Raw genomic sequence first — 16,252 nt, forward strand, 5'->3', positions numbered from 1 at the left:
AATTTTGAACTGTACAATGTGACTCCACCGAGACCACTACGCAGTTGGGAATCCCAACATCAGTAAGGCTTCGTGCAGGCTGATTCACGTAATTGGGTGTTGGGTTTCCTCCCGTCAGACTGTTGCATTCCGCGGAGTAATTCGATTACCTTGACGAACAGAACCCTTGCGGAATATCCAGAACTTTTAGTTCAGAAAGCCGTGCGGCAAGCTGATATGCGCAATACAGCTATTACAAATCATAATCGAAGCTATCGATATCGCGTGAGTCTAGGAGAACAAAATTGCTCCTCCCTTATATCAAACAGTTCTCACGTACCAATTGCAAGTTTCTGTACGACTTTTTCATCACAGAAATTTAAGCGAAAGATGCAGGCTCGACCAGGACTCGGACCAGGGTCTCTGGCATACCGTGCCATTCCTATGCCAACCGAGCTACCGAGGCAGCCCAAGTTTCAACTGATTTTTCTCTTAGGCTGTTTTATCTATATAGAACTGTCTGCCAGTGCAGCCGGAACAGGGTCTGAGGGTTTTTTTTTATTAAATTTATATGTAATACATCTCCTGTGCATCCCAAATCATAAATCGTAAGATAATACACAGCTCTATGCTGGAAGAGCTTACGTACCGTAGATATTACTGTTCCAAAGGCAGCAGATGACGTTACAGTAGCACTGAACAAGAAATAATTCCCCGCAGGTAAAACAGTGGAAGCGAAAAATCTGTCGAAACCAGGGCTGAGCCAGTAGCTCAGTTAGTAGAAAAATGGCACGGTATGCAAGAGACCAGGGTTCGAGTCTGCGTTTTTCGCTCATTCCTACTTAGTACATCTCCAAATCATAAACTAAAATCTTTCAGTTTTCACGTTGCTCTGTTTTTCTCCACACAATTATACTTCTATCTGAGACGGTATTTGTGACCATGCAAGACTGAGACAGCAGCTGAGATGCAATACAACACGAAAGTATGCTAGTGTTGGAAACAGTCGGTGCATGTTGCACACACAGACTACGCACATTCCGAGGCCATTGCAAAGTAAATCTCAAGTCACGCCAAGGTCCCTCACGTACAGCACGGTACGTTTACAAGGATATATCCTTTTTGGCTGGCTGCTCTGAGCGCTAAGGGTCGATTAGAAATCACTCGCGTAACGACCACGTTGCACGTTGCATTTTCTTGACTTTTTCTTTGTGAAGTGCCGTTTCCTTGACTTCTATTTCCATTTTTCCCCACTTTCTTTCATGTTTGTGCGATCTTATTTTGATTTCCTCTGCAACTGTCGCTCGAGGTTTTTATCTTCTTCTTCTTTTTACTTGAAGTTCACTCTGGCCGTGGGGTGCGGTGAGTGTGGCGTCCTAATTCCGCAGTTCCGATCTGGTTTACTGCGGGATTGTGGTGTCCTCTTAGTTCGTTCCAGAACTTTGCAGTTAGTCTTTTGATGACATCTTCTATCTTATCGATTTCGAGATCTTCATGTATTTGCTGATTAGTTGTGTATCTATCGTGGCCGCTGATTATTCTTGTAGCTTTGTTTTGAATTATCTGTAGTTTTGCCATGTAGGATTTCGCAGCATGATGCCATGCTGGTATTGCATAAAGTAATGCAGTCCTAATCATAGTTTTGTAGAGGCTTATCCTTGTGTCTAATGACAGCTGGAGATTTCTGAAGATTGCATAAAGTCCTCCTATTCTCTGATTTCCTTTGTGGTGTATTTCTTCTATGTGGTTTTTAAACGTAAGTCCACTGTCTAGCGTTAATCCTAAATATTTAGCCTTCCTGGCGTTTGTGATGTCTTGTCCAAAGAGCTTCAATGTTTCTTGCTCTTGTCGTCTCCTCCTGGCAAAGATAACTGCTATGCTTTTGGTTGGATTGGTTTTGATTCTCCATTTCGTTGTCCAGTGTTCGAATTCAGCTAGCTGTCTTCTTAGTGTTGTGTAGCAGAACTTTAGTTGTCTTCTGGATGCAAAGAAGGCCGAGTCGTCCGCGAAGAGTGCTGGGAAGCATCCTGGAACTATCGGGATATCTGCTGTATAAACGGCGTACAGTATGGGAGCCAGGGTGGAGCCTTGAGGAACTCCTGCGTTGATGTTTCTGGCTAAGGCTGTAGCTCCTTGAAATGTCGAGATGAATGTTCTTCCTCTAAGATAACTTGCTAGAAGATGAATATACGTGTCCTGTATTGGCATCTGGAATAACTTTCTGATTAGTCCTGCTATCCAGACTCTATCGAATGCACTTTGCACATCCAAGAAGACTCCAACCGAGTAGTTCTTCCTGTTGAACTTTGTAGTGAGATGGTCCACCACTCTTGCAAGTTGTCCTGTTGTGCTATGTGCCGCTCTAAACCCAAATTGGAATGTGGGTAATATGTTTGCTTCTTCCACTTGCTCTTGAAGTCTCTTCAATATTATTCTTTCCATGGCCTTGCTCAGATGCGGTAACAGGCTTATCGGTCTATAGTTGCTTGGTGTCATTGGGTTCTTTCCTGGTTTGATGATGGCGCAGATTTTGGAAGTTTTCCAGCTAACGACCAAAGCAGAACTTAATGTTGCAAAGCAGCTTAGTCGCGTTCTGCCATATTATAAGTGGGCAAGTTGGAATTTAAGGGCAACATTCGCCACTAACCTTCGCTTCGAATAAGTTTATATTCGCAATATGATGTAGAAAAATTATAACACTAGCTATAAGTGGAGACCTGAAATTTTCGCGTTTATCGTTAGCAAAAAATATTTTCTCAAAAAATTCCAGTTTTGAAAAAACAAGCCAAAAGAAATGTCATGCATTTGTGTCAAGTGTCATGTATTCTGTCCACATGGGAGCTGCAGTGGTCTAGTCGGTAGGGTGCCACGCCGGAGACATGGCTTCGATTCATGTGGTGGATGATCAAAGGTCGGAATTCTTCCAACTCTATTCCTTCATTATGGAGTTCACCGAGTCTCAAATACATTGGGGGGAGCATGGTGCTGATCACATCACCTCTAATAAAATGGCCGCGATCGAGAACATGTGGGTCCTACCCGTGTGCTTTCGTAACATGATGCATAGTACCCTGGGACCTTACCTACATGTTCATGTGTATTTGTGGCCCTTCAGCACTTTATTGTCGCAATTACCCAAAAGTGGGAGAATAGCAGTGGCGTCTCGTGGCCTCAAATTTGGCCGGGGCTTATTTTTTAAAGAATTTAAAATATAATGACAATTCACATGAATTACAAAAAATAGGTATTTTTTTCTTCTAGACTACAAAACTGGACTTACTTATTTGAAAGAATTTAAAATGTAATGACAAATTACATGAATTACAAAAAAACGGGTATCTATCTTCTTCTAAACTACAAAACTGGACTTATTTTTTTAAAGAATTTAAAATATAATGACAATTCACATGATTACAAAAGAAACAGGTATTGTTGTGAAACATACCTTTCTTTCTACGAACGTTGACTCCTGTTCTTCTGCTCAGCAAATTTTGTTATTACTTTTTCGTTGAAGCCCTCTATGTTTGAAATGTATTCTATCTCTATTGTCAGCAAGTGCCAAGGCATTTGGTCTGTCTTGTCCCATTGCATTTCTTAAGCAGGTTTTAATACGCTTCAATGTGCTGAAACATCGTTCAGATTCAGCTGTTGCCACTGGAGTTATTAAAACTATGTTTGTCATTTTTACTGTTTCTGAAAAGGTACCCTCTAAATAATTTTAAATAAAAAAAATGAATGCAATCTACTGATAAGAGTTCATGTTTTTCAACTCTTCACTACAATAGCCCGACCCTGTGGCCGAGTTGTTAGCACATCGCGGTGCGACGCCAAGGGTCCCGGGTTCGAATCCCGGTCGGGTTTGGTTGCTTGTGAATGTCCATTCATCAATTTCATCATTTCATCACTCATCCCCATCTTCGCAAATTAGCCAAGAAGCCCAAAACACGAAGTAAAATAAACTAAATCAAATCAAAAATCTTCACTACAATAAAGAACACGAAGTTCCCTCTTAGTTTTCCCTCTTCTATGAAGGGATAATAAATCTGGGAAGATGCCTCTGTTTAAAGATTGTTCTCTTTCATTATGTCCTCTTAGAGCAAGTTCATGTAGACCACAGAATTTTAAGCAATCGATAATTCTATTTAATATATGCCTATTTTTCCGGACAAATTCATTGTGTCTTGTAATTGACAGCCTATGTCCTTCATCAATTTGTGTTCGAACATCAACCCTGCCAAACTCACTCAAACAGCGAATGAAAGCCACCAAAACACTACAGAACATCACGCGAGATCGAACGCGACGCAACGGAATTAGCCCCGAATCAGCACTCAAATCCATTGCACTCTCCCCTCCTCTCTGCTAGCATGTGACCTTCACTGTAGCGTAGGTGGGTGTAGGCCACGCCTTCCATTGCGACGTGCCCCGGAAAACGATAATTGACATCAATGCCGCTAGGAGCGCTCTCGTATCCATGGCAACAGACGATGACGTGGGTAAAAATCGCCTTTTAAAAGACTGTGTGATAGTTATGCGTTATGGTGATTGATAATTACGTGAATACGTCCGTTTTTCTTTAGGGACTAAGCCCCGGAAGCCCCAAGGGACGAGACGCCACTGAAGAATAGTGACGTCAAACCAAATGCAACTCAACTGATCCGCCTGCATTTATTTCCAAGATCAATACAACAAACATTCCCCCTTCCTATTATTTTCCCATCACGTTTTGACAACACATCCACACAATGAACAAACTGACACTCGATCCGCAGTCAAAACGCATACCCAGTGACAAACAAACATCGAAATCTGCATTGCATGGATCCGCTATCATTCCCAGAACGTCACACCCGGTTAACTTCATACCGTTTAATATTTCAAAGACCAACCAGAATGGGTCCAGAGAATTGACACACACGTGCTTCTGTATGCATTAGGAGTGGGGAAAGCTTCGCTGCCACATCGGGCATAGAAAAGATATCTCCATTCCTCCGAGACATCCAAAATTGATTTCATGGCGCTCTGCGTGGACTGTGAAAAAAATGCGAACAAGAAGAGCAGATGAGGGAAGGACGCTAAGAGGATTTGCACCAATCAAAAAACCGATATCGATGTTTATATTAGGGAAGGTAATTTTGGCTTTACAGCGAAATTTTGGGCACTGTCGCTGAACAAACGGAGGAAAACGAAGGATAACAATGAACGACAACAAAGGTTGAATGCACTGAGGGACAATGTAATGTATTGCTATTACAATTGCGAGGAAGATAAATAATGTTTTTTTCAAAACGTTACCAATGCACAAAGCGACCTTCACGTCTGTTTTATCCGTTTCAGTAATGCAACAAACGAGTGCGATGAAAATGATAGGAATGAAGATAAACGTAACAGAAACGGCAGGAATTTATAAATAAAAAATAAAGAGTCGGCAGTCATCACATTACATGAGATTCAATTTGAAAGTATATAGAGCAAGGTACAATTTCCAAGCATCATGGGACATAAAGCAGAACACTCCTTGGAGATGTAGCTTCTGGAAGCTACACAAGGCCTCCGAGATGATGTAGTGGTAACGTACTCGACTTGTATGCAATCAAGGGGTTCAGGATTCGAAGGGTTGTGTCCTAATTTCGAACAGTGCCTAAATCGATACGAAATGGTCCTAATTGCGAACACACAAAAGAGAAATAATTTAATGTCCTAATTGCGAACCATGGAACTTAAAAACTGTTTTCAAAAACAAATAAGGGTAGTGATCGAGAGAGACAGCTGGCTTGACTAGCAACAATAGTCAATCTTTATTGACTTATCGTGGTCTGCTACTTGAAAATCCCTCCAAGGTCATTTCACCCTTTCAGTCTGTCGAATAATCAAACTTTCATTCATGTGTTAATGTCTGGAAACTCCCTCGGTGCTAAAAGAGATGTGGAACTGCTTCAACAGCAGCCACGAGACCAGGGACGGGCGTTTGGGGGGTGCGAATGGGCCCGCACTCCTCCTTCAAAACCTATTTTCAACCGAAATATCATATAACGTTATGACTTATAGGGTCATAAAACCATGTCATCATATTGAGCATCGAACATTAGGTATTGAAGTGAGATTGCTATTAATGTATACAAGGAGCAAGTCATTGTTTCTAATTCTTACCTACAGGGGTACATCCAGAAGTTTGCATCTGGGGGTGTAAGTTTGTGTTTAGGGGGTGTAAGGGTAATTAGAGCCAAAATTACCATAAACTGGACGTTCGTGAAAGAAAATAGAGAAGTGTTGAAGAAATTCGGGGGAGTGTTGGGTGTGTGTATAAATCGTCTGAATTACGTATAGCCTATAACATCTAATTTCATTGTAATTCATGATGGTTGTATTGCTAGGGATAAAATATAAGTGCGTTCGTAAAAGCACTTTGATGATTTTCTTCGTATATTACTACATAGTTCAATACGATTGCAATTTGTCTTTGTATGAATTGAATCGAATTGTTGCTTTAAATCCACTTTATGCACATATAGGCTAATCGGGACTGGACATACAGTTTAAAGTGGGATCTGAACCACTGAACAACGTGTCTCTACCGAGTATAGAACCAGAGACCAATTTGCCTTCTATGCTTACACTGTATGGCTACTTTGAGTGTAAGACACAATTATGTCATTGGCCTGCCTGTCTCTAACAAGTTTTGTTCGTTTCAAATTGTAAAGTATGTGGTTGCTGGGGTTAAAATTAGCAAAAAATTAAGCAAGTCATTAGTGGTCTTGAGATTCATTGATAAATTTCCATAGAAGTTTACTAAAAGTTTAATGGTATTTAATGCAGTTGCTAAAACATGCGTTTTCTTTGTTTTCAACATCACACCCCTTAATTTCATTCCACACCCCCTGAGCACCGTTAGATGATTAATCCTGGCGCCGCCACAGCACGGGACAAACAATACTGTACAGTGAAGGGATGGAACAGCACCCAAAAGTGACATGTCTGATACAAACGATTAAAGACTGAGGTAGTAGAATATAAATGACATGATTCTTAGGATGCAAATGAACTTGGAAGGTGTAGAGCAGAAGAAGAAACATGTTTTATTGGACGAAAGGATGACAAGGGGCACTAACACGTAGAAAAAAGATTAGTGATATTCCAAAATTTATAAGAGCAGTGTCATACGTTTTGAAATATGAATTTCATTGATTGATTGAGTTGGTGTTTTAAGTCCACTTTATGAACAGTAAGGCTAATCGGGACTGGACCTACAGTTTAAAGTTGGATCCGAACCATTATGTGCCTCCACCGGGTATCGAACCCGGGACCCTTTGATTACAAGGCGACGACGCTACCACTGCGCCATCGAGGAGGCTATATTTGATTTTGAAAATTTGGTCGAAGTTAATAATATTAATTGACGAAGTTAATCTACTATTATGACAAAACTCTTTTCAGTTAAGAATTTTGCAGTATGTAATAATAACCCGTGCTGTAACAGCCGTGAGAGCTGTTACCTACCGACTGTCAGATCATCCACACAGTTACAAGGTGACGTGTGGTCAACACGACGAACCCCCAGTCGTTGTTGTAGGTTTCCATGACAAGGTTACGCTACTCGTTCGTAGCTCCCCAATTTCCTCACGATGGTGGTCACATACACAGGCCAAAATCTCAGGTGAAAAGTTCTTACGCTTCTCCCAGGAAACCTGAACCTGCGCGCGGCCCGTAACTGGAGCCCAACGCCTGGTTCCTTAGTGCAGTATGTAGTTGTATAAAAATAGGTCACACTTTTATTATTAATTATATACTTCTACGACGACTTTAATCATGTCGAATTTTCTATGTTCCAAATGTGATCCACAAGGCACTGACCAGTCTCAAGTGTGAGAGGTTTAGGTCACAAGGCAAAGAAATGTGTTCGGAATTAGGTCAGTTGGGAATTAGCTAGATATTCGCAATAGTTTAATAGTCTTGCGTTACCACGAAACTACTGAGAATATCTAGACAAAAGCGAAAGCAAACCACACCAAAATTTATGTGAATGTTCTAGAAGGAATTAAAAACATGTAATTTTTTTAGAATGTGAATATCAAAGCTGTTTCTCAAAAGGAGAGGAAATTATGAAAACGCTCTTGCTGCCGTCGGGTAAAGGTTCAGCCGAGCCTTAAACATGTAGGGGTGCTGAGGGGGTGCGGAATGAAATGAAGGGGGTGCGATGTTGAAAATGAAGAAAAATGAAACATGCATGCATATTTTAGACACTAAATCAAATACTAATAAACTTCTAGTAGGCGTCTATCATAATAAGCCAATGAAACTGAAGAATATTAGCGACTTGCTTTATTTTTGCTTGATTTTAGCATAATAACGACACGTTTAGAAATTTGGAACGAACAGATTGTTCAAAGGAGACCAATGACACACATGCACGGTCGGAGTATTATTCCCAAAAAGAGACAATAACAGCGGTCTCACTTCTGTATACCTAACGTTCGGTTCTCAATGTGACCGCATGACATAATATGACACTGTAGGAGTTATTGTTCTAGAGTTAACATAGGTTTTGAAAAGGGGGTGTTGAAGGGAGTGCGGAAGAAAAGTAAGGGTTAAGCACCCTTCGCACCCCTCTAGCGCTGCCGCTGCACGATTTAGAAAGAAGATTTGTAGATACAGAATACGAAACAGTACATGAAACAAGTATTTGATAAATAAGAACTGTTTATAACAAAGGAATTACTAGCATGCATGACCAGTAACTTAATAAGTGGAAAGTGAAAACTATTTTTTTGTCGGGCTGAAATGTAGGTTACACATTACTTATCTTGAGCAATATGAAAATAACCCGAATTTCACCAGTCCCCTCGACGTTCACCCTTTTGCAATGCGGGAATGCACAAAACCGAGTGACGTAACTGAGAAGCAAGAAATGCATCTCATTGTTGGTATTTGCAGGATCGTTTCGCACGTTTATCCTTTCCTTCTGGGGGCAGCCACGTGGAAACCATGCAAAGTCAATAATGAGTTGGAAACATTGCTCGCTAAACCATGAGGTGCTGATTCATTCATGGATGAAATCAGGTGTTGATACAAACGTTTTACTGAGATCATTACTCCGAGCTCTTTCCCCACACATGCTACCATAAACTTTGTATGTCTCCATGCACAATAAAGAATGGAACTCGCTTAATCTCGTTAAACATTCCGTTTTGCTTCAACGATGCAGACTGAAAGAAATATAATTGCACTTAGTGACGTTAAAACGATACATGTAATCACGGTTTTATCTAGTCTCGTCAATGAAGAACTATTGTGCTCGCCTCGACATTCATACTTGGTCTCATCTCGAAACAATGAGCACATTTTTTTTTTAAAAAAAAAAAAAGAGCATAATATCATTCCTTAAAACACGTAGTATATGAAATGAAAATTATTAAAATAATGGACAATATATTTGTTATACACACACCCTCCCTATACTCTAACTAACTAACTAACTCCCTAGCCTTCTTAAGCCCGAAGGTTCATGGCTGCAGCAACACAGGCCTTCCATCTTTCCCTATCCCGAGCAAGTTCTATATACTCTTTTCCATCCCTACCGATTTCCCTTAGGTCCATCTCAACGTTGTCCCTCCATCTTCGCCTTGGCCTTCCTACAGGTCTCTTACCATCAGGTTTCCCAACAAGAATCCTGTAAACTCCTCTTTCCTCTCCCATTCGTGCCACATGGCCTGCCCATCTAAGTCTTCTTGATTTAATTATTCTAATAATATCTGGACATGAATACAAATTATGTAGTTCTAAATTATGTAACCTTCTCCACTCACCTGTCTCCTCATCCCTTTTAGGTCCAAAGATTTTCCTAAGGATCTTATTTTCAAATACTCTCAATTTATGTTCCTCTTTCAATGTAAGGGACCAAGTTTCACATCCATATAATACTACAGGCAAAATTACGGTTTTGTATATTTTAACTTTTAGTTTCTTAGATATTAAACGAGAAGACAAAAGTTTATGAAGAGAGAAGTAACATGAATTTCCTGAATTAAGCCTACTTTTTATTTCCTCTTTAATATAATTTTCATTTGTTAATATTACTCCTAAGTATTTGAATTTGGAAACTGGTTCAAACGAGTTGTTATCAATAATTAGATTTTGATTATTACCTAACATTTGGTTTCGGCCTGTAAGCATATATTTCGTTTTCTCTTTGTTAACTTCCAAACCTATCTCTTTAGCAGTTTTGAAAAATATTTTAGCATTATTCTTAATTGTATTCACATCATCCCCCAGTAAGTCTACATCATCTGCATATCCTAACAACTGAGTCACACCATTTAATTTTAGTCCTTCTTTAGTTTCTTTTACCTTCCTAACAGCGTATTCTAAGGCAAAATTAAAGAGCAATGGAGATAATGCATCTCCTTGTTTTAACCCATCATGAATTGTAAATTTGTCAGACATATTAATACCCACACGAATTTTACTTTCTGTTTCACTAGTGCATATATTTATCATACTAACAAGCTTCTTAGGTATTCCAAACTCGACTAATATATTATATAATTTCTCTCTTTTAACCGAATCATATGCTTTTTTAAAATCAATGAATAGCTGATGGACATTTTGATTATATTCCCACTTTTTTTCAAGTGTCTGTCTGATGTGAAATATTTGATCAGTAGTTGATCTGTTACGTTTAAATCCACATTGATAATCACCTATAATTTCATTAGCATATGGAGTTAGTCTTGTTCAAAGAATGTTAGATAATATTTTATATGTTGTTGAGAGTAGAGAAATTCCACGGTAATTATTGCAGTTCATTTTATCACCTTTTTTAAACACAGGAAGAATTATGGATTCTTTCCACTGTTGAGGGATTTCTTCTTTATTCCATATTAAACAAATTAATTTATGAATTTGACATATTAATGAATTTCCAACATATTTAATTAACTCAGCTGGTATTAAATCAATGCCAGGTGCTTTGTTATTCTTTAGCCTTTTAATAGCATCTTTAACTTCAGTCAAGTTAGGATCTGGAACTAAAAGTTCTGCTGTGTGGACTTCATTTACTTCTGATTTATCTCCTACATGGACATTTAAAAGGTCATTAAAGTAGTTCTTCCATCTATTTAGAATATCACTTGGGTCAGCTAGAAAATCACAGTCTTTATCTTTTATCAAGTTTACTTTAGGTTGCCACCCCTTTCTAAACTCATTTACACCTTTATATAAATCTCTGATATTTTTATTCTTGCTGTTTGTTTCAATTTCGTTAATTTTGCTTTTCAAGTAATCTCTTTTTTTGCTTCTAAACGTGCGGTTAACTTCTCGCTTTATTCTATTATAATTGTTTAGATTTGTATCATCAGAGTTATTTAACCACCTAAGTCTAGCCTGATTTCTTATTTCTATTAGATTATGACATTCATTTCTTGGTTTATGGTATCCTATACTTTCTTTAGCTGCTGATTCTATTTCATTACGTATGTGCTCCCAATTCTTATTTACGTCTGTTTCATTTATATTTTCTTCATCATTTAAATCCTGCAAAACATCAAATCTATTTGACAGTTTAATTTGGTAATCTTTCTTAATTCTTTCATCAGTAAACTTTCCTGTATCAAATTTTAGAACTTTTAGATTTTGTTGCTTATGATTTATCACTGAGAGTCTTTCTCTTAATTTAGCAATTACTAAATAATGGTCACTGGCACAGTCAGCACTTCTATGTGTACGAACATCTCTATACTCTATCCTGTATATCTCTGAAAGGCTATCATAACGGCAGAGAAGGGCGCTTCCCCCTCCACGCAATCTCATTCCCTCTCATGTGTTCATTGGTGGCGCCGTCTCGCGGTCATTATTTGCGCAGAGACTTGTTTTCCTTCACTTGCTCCGGAGATAAGACAGAACAGAGTATATATGTATTTTTCTCCTATCCCCCCCCCCCCCGTAATATAGTCTAATAAAATTGTTCTTGAGCGCATGTTGAACAAGTTGATTACGAATACTGGTACTTTGTATTAGATGTTCTCGTAATTTAAGCTATCCCCTCTGCATTGCAACAATTTCGGCCACTGGCGGAGGCGATATGATCAGCACCGCACTCCGGACGCCTTTAGCCCCTACGGCTGCCCCAGGTGAGGCTTTGTGATACCCAGAGCCGCTCCATGCTAGGACTGCTGAACAAAATCCCTCCAGAAACCACTTACCTCGGGCCTCCCGTGTGGCTGTCAGATGCCCTAACGACTGTGCCACCGTGGACTTTATGATTTTTACTACAATTTGTAAATGCAGAAATGGCAAATTATCCATGACCATAACGAGAGGCTCAATTACTGAACCAAAATGTTAAAGAAGCAATAGTAGAAATCTGCACCAGTATCATCCCCTGAAAACGTCTACGATACAGCGAAAAAAATAATTAAAATAATGGTGGACAATTTGTCTGATAATATCAATACATCACAATGCACAATCATCAATAATACATAGCATAATTGCTGCTTGAAATGGACAAACATCAAGGTGTTAAATAACGAAAGAAGAAGACAGGGTCTTTCATAGTTCGTTAAGCACTTGTAAAATTACGATGCCTGGCTAGAATCTTACACGAGCCTACATTCAATTATGCATCAACATTGAACATGTGATAATAATTGAAGGCCTTGTTTGATATATTGGTCGCGCAATAGGGTAAATTTTAGAATCACTTGAGCATCAAATATATTCGCCTGTCAGAAACGTTCTGACATTTTTTTTCACTTTACTTGTTTGCATTTCTCCTTTAATTCGCTGTATTGATTGCGACGATGAGGATGAATGATGATGCATAATTTGTCTTCCTGAAATGGTTACGCACAGACAAATTTAGTTATTACTTCACTCCACCTCTGTTTGCACGGTCTGGGCAGAAGATTCCAATTACTGACACGATATCATTTTTTGAAAAGTGTCGTAACAAAAGTGTATTAACAATTGTACGTTAGCAAACTTACCAATTATGTTATAAAGTTTATTTAATGCAAATGTGGTAATTCATTGACTTACGTTATTTTAAGTCGCTTGTCTGCCACTTTTGACTAATGGCGAGGAAGTGGATGAGCGATGATATGAACACCCATGGCCAGGCCGGTATTCGAACCCGGGACCCCTGACGATAATTTAGGGAGATAAGCTGGCATCAGGTGACGTCGCGATTTGTGTGTTAGAGGGTTAAAGTTTGGATGTAAAATACGCTCTCTCACTAGTGGGAACCAAGTTTACTGCGCCTGAAATCTTTCTTGGCGTTGTCTCCCACAGACGGCTTTATTCCCAGCACATAGCACCGTGTGGTTTTATACGTTGGAGTAACCACGCGGATGGAACAACGAAACAAGATGGAAAGGTCTTGTTCTGCGTCGGGGAAATAATCACAAGAACACATCAGCCAAGATTGATGGCCGGAAATCTAAACCTGCTCTCTTCCGGTCCACAACGCCAATCCTTGAAGCTCCCAGCCAATAATACGATGGACTTTTTTCTTCCAGTAATATGACAAATCAGGGTGATTTTCTCACAACACTGTTATTATACGTACCTCCAGGCTGGACTCCATGGTAGAGTCATGTGCTGTGAAGCCAGAACCCCAAGGTTCGAAACTGATCAAACCATGGGTTTATCATTGCGTTCGTCCCATTAGCCACACATGTTCTTTATTTATCTGTATCGTCACGATTAACCCAATAGGTAGAAAAGCAACGCAAAATAACAACATAGAGACATATCTAGCTTCAGAATTGTCACGCTGGTGGATTGGTTAGCAAGCACATCATGTTACGAGACAACAGAGTCCACTCTGTTCGAATCCTGGGAAAGACTGGATGTATGTTTGCCCAAACATCTACTTCTTAAGAAAAATTCATCCTCATCTAATTAATCTTTCAACCTCATCTAGAGGTAGAAAATCGACGTAAAACATCCATTTCATCAGTATTATTCATCCGTCATCATCATCTAAGGAGGTGGTAAATCAATGTTAATTATTATCATTATCAACATTTATCCTAAATCCTCACCTAAATTAATCTTTCAACCTCATGTAGAAGTAGAAAATCGACGTAAAATAGTCAAAACAGAAACTTATTGTAAACTCATTATCGACATGCACTAAAAAAAATTATTTCCGACGAAATTGCAATTGATGGGCCAAATTATAATCATAACTTGATAAATTTTCTGTTGCAATAACACGAAAAGCCGCGTAATGTAAATGGTAGAGAAATTAATACATTGCCTTCAGCGGGTATTCTTCTTCACTTTCTGAAACATGGAATTTCAAGGGTTCAAGAGAGGACCCAAAGGTGTACATGTTACCCCGCAGCAAAAAACTGAAAGTTTGGCCACCTTGCAACCAAAAACATGTCTCATGTCTGTTTTATGGTCAAGATGCAAATGGAAACTACAGTTTAAAGTAGATTAGGACAAAGCTGCGGGGGGGGGGGGGGGGAATAAAAAAATCCACTTGTAACTGACCTTGCTCCATAAAGTAGACTTTTAAACTTTGCATATCAGTAGAGATTCAGAAACAAAATACATACAAGACTTTACACAAAGTGGCTATATTTCCTTGCCATCATTTTCAACACCTGAATACGCCAGACACAGCTGTTGCACCGGAAAATATCCGAAAGGATACATAATGCCGAAGAAAACAACTGCCGGCTTCCGTGGCGGAGTCGTTAGCGCATCGCGCTACAACGCCCGGGGTTTCGAATCCCGGCCTGACCATGGATGTTCTTTCAGTACATCCCTTCATCAACTCCATCACATCATTACTGATCCCCATCTTCGCGATTAAGCGAAAGTGACAGAAAAGCAAAGTAAAATAAATCAAATCAATCAGTCAATCAAAACAACTGTCATCAGAAAATGAGTATTTTTTTACGTGCATACATCAGTTTTCATGGGAGCTCACCTTAAGCCTAATTACGTCATCAGATAACATCTGAATTGACTCTCCTACTTAGTATATAGCCTAACTGATTGTTCTAATCATTACATCCACTTCATGATAGTACTTAATACTTGTACTTATTTCGCTGTTAACGGCACGCAATAATATGCGACGCAAAAAATATACGCGTTATTTTGCAGATACCATTGGGTTGTAACCAAAAATGTCATCCAAACCATTATTTCATCCATCTGCCAACGAATGTGGAGTTTTACTGCTCGTTTTACGATTCCTGACGTTACTTTCCTACATACATGCCTTCCCTGCGAGACCTCCGCGTTTTTCCTGCCAAGAAACCACGTCTACAGGTGGAAACATTTTCATTAGGAACATGAGAGGAAAAAAGGCCTCTACATGGCCAGACCATAGTGTACACATCATGCACGAACCATCAGCGGAAATTGGCTTTGCGTGAGTCTCTCGTGAGTTCCTCGCCAGCAAAAAGATCCGAGTTGGCTTTGCACATCAAAGCAAGGTCATTCACCGGTGGAAGTAATGGAAGAAGCGAATATCTGAAGGAGAGTTACGAAACTATTAGGTTCAACACCTTCCATGTCTACGTTGAACGAGTACGATTTGGGAGCTGTGTTTACAGCTCCAGTGATAATGGAATTTATTCTAGTAATGATTCTATACACCAGGGGTAGAAAAACACAGAGCGCTCAGTCGCCATGGCACCTAAAAATTGTTACCTGATGCCTGAATTTCCAAATTCATCTCTAATTTATACATACATACTATATTGTATATACGTATACACAGTAGGCTATGTATATCGGGTTCCCTTATGGAAATTTCCAAGACCTTTTTTTTTTCTTAATAACGAGTACAGTATGTGTACGATAATAATTTTTTGCACTGTTGCTAGCCGATTTTTAAAATCTGTAGCAATATGATAGAATTGTCCATGTATTAGAATGTATAGCATAGTATTCATACTGTTACCAGTAGAAGGCCACTCCAGCTCTAGAATTAATTAATCCAATCTTATATTAATTAATACATTAGATGTTTTAATTTCACATTTCAAAATGTGTAGCTTTATCGTAATTGGATGCATAGCTTTCTTAGACCATATTTGAAAAATAAATAAATATTTTTTTAAAAAAAAATACTATTATTTTCAGTTTTGTCTACCCCTGCTATATATCAATAGCAAGTTTCAAAATGGCGCTTTCTGCGAAATTACGAAAGTTCTCTGCTTGAATCCCAGATTTGGCGATGATGTTTCTAAATTTACCTACTTCAGCAGTTCAGCAACCATTCTCGACGTCCTAATTAACCTAAAGAAAC

At 39.1% G+C, this 16,252-nt stretch overlaps 1 protein-coding gene across 1 annotated transcript in view; it reads right to left on the bottom strand.

Moving 5' to 3' along the window:
- The window catches only part of ASPP (Ankyrin-repeat, SH3-domain, and Proline-rich-region containing Protein), a 343,639-nt gene that overhangs the window by 277,466 nt on the left and 49,921 nt on the right, over nucleotides 1-16,252 (bottom strand). The gene's annotated exons all lie outside the window — the stretch shown is intronic.

This window comes from Lepisma saccharinum, chromosome 25, assembly GCF_977018435.1.
Source record: "Lepisma saccharinum chromosome 25, izLepSacc3.1, whole genome shotgun sequence".
Classification (NCBI taxonomy): Eukaryota; Metazoa; Arthropoda; class Insecta; order Zygentoma; family Lepismatidae; genus Lepisma; species Lepisma saccharinum.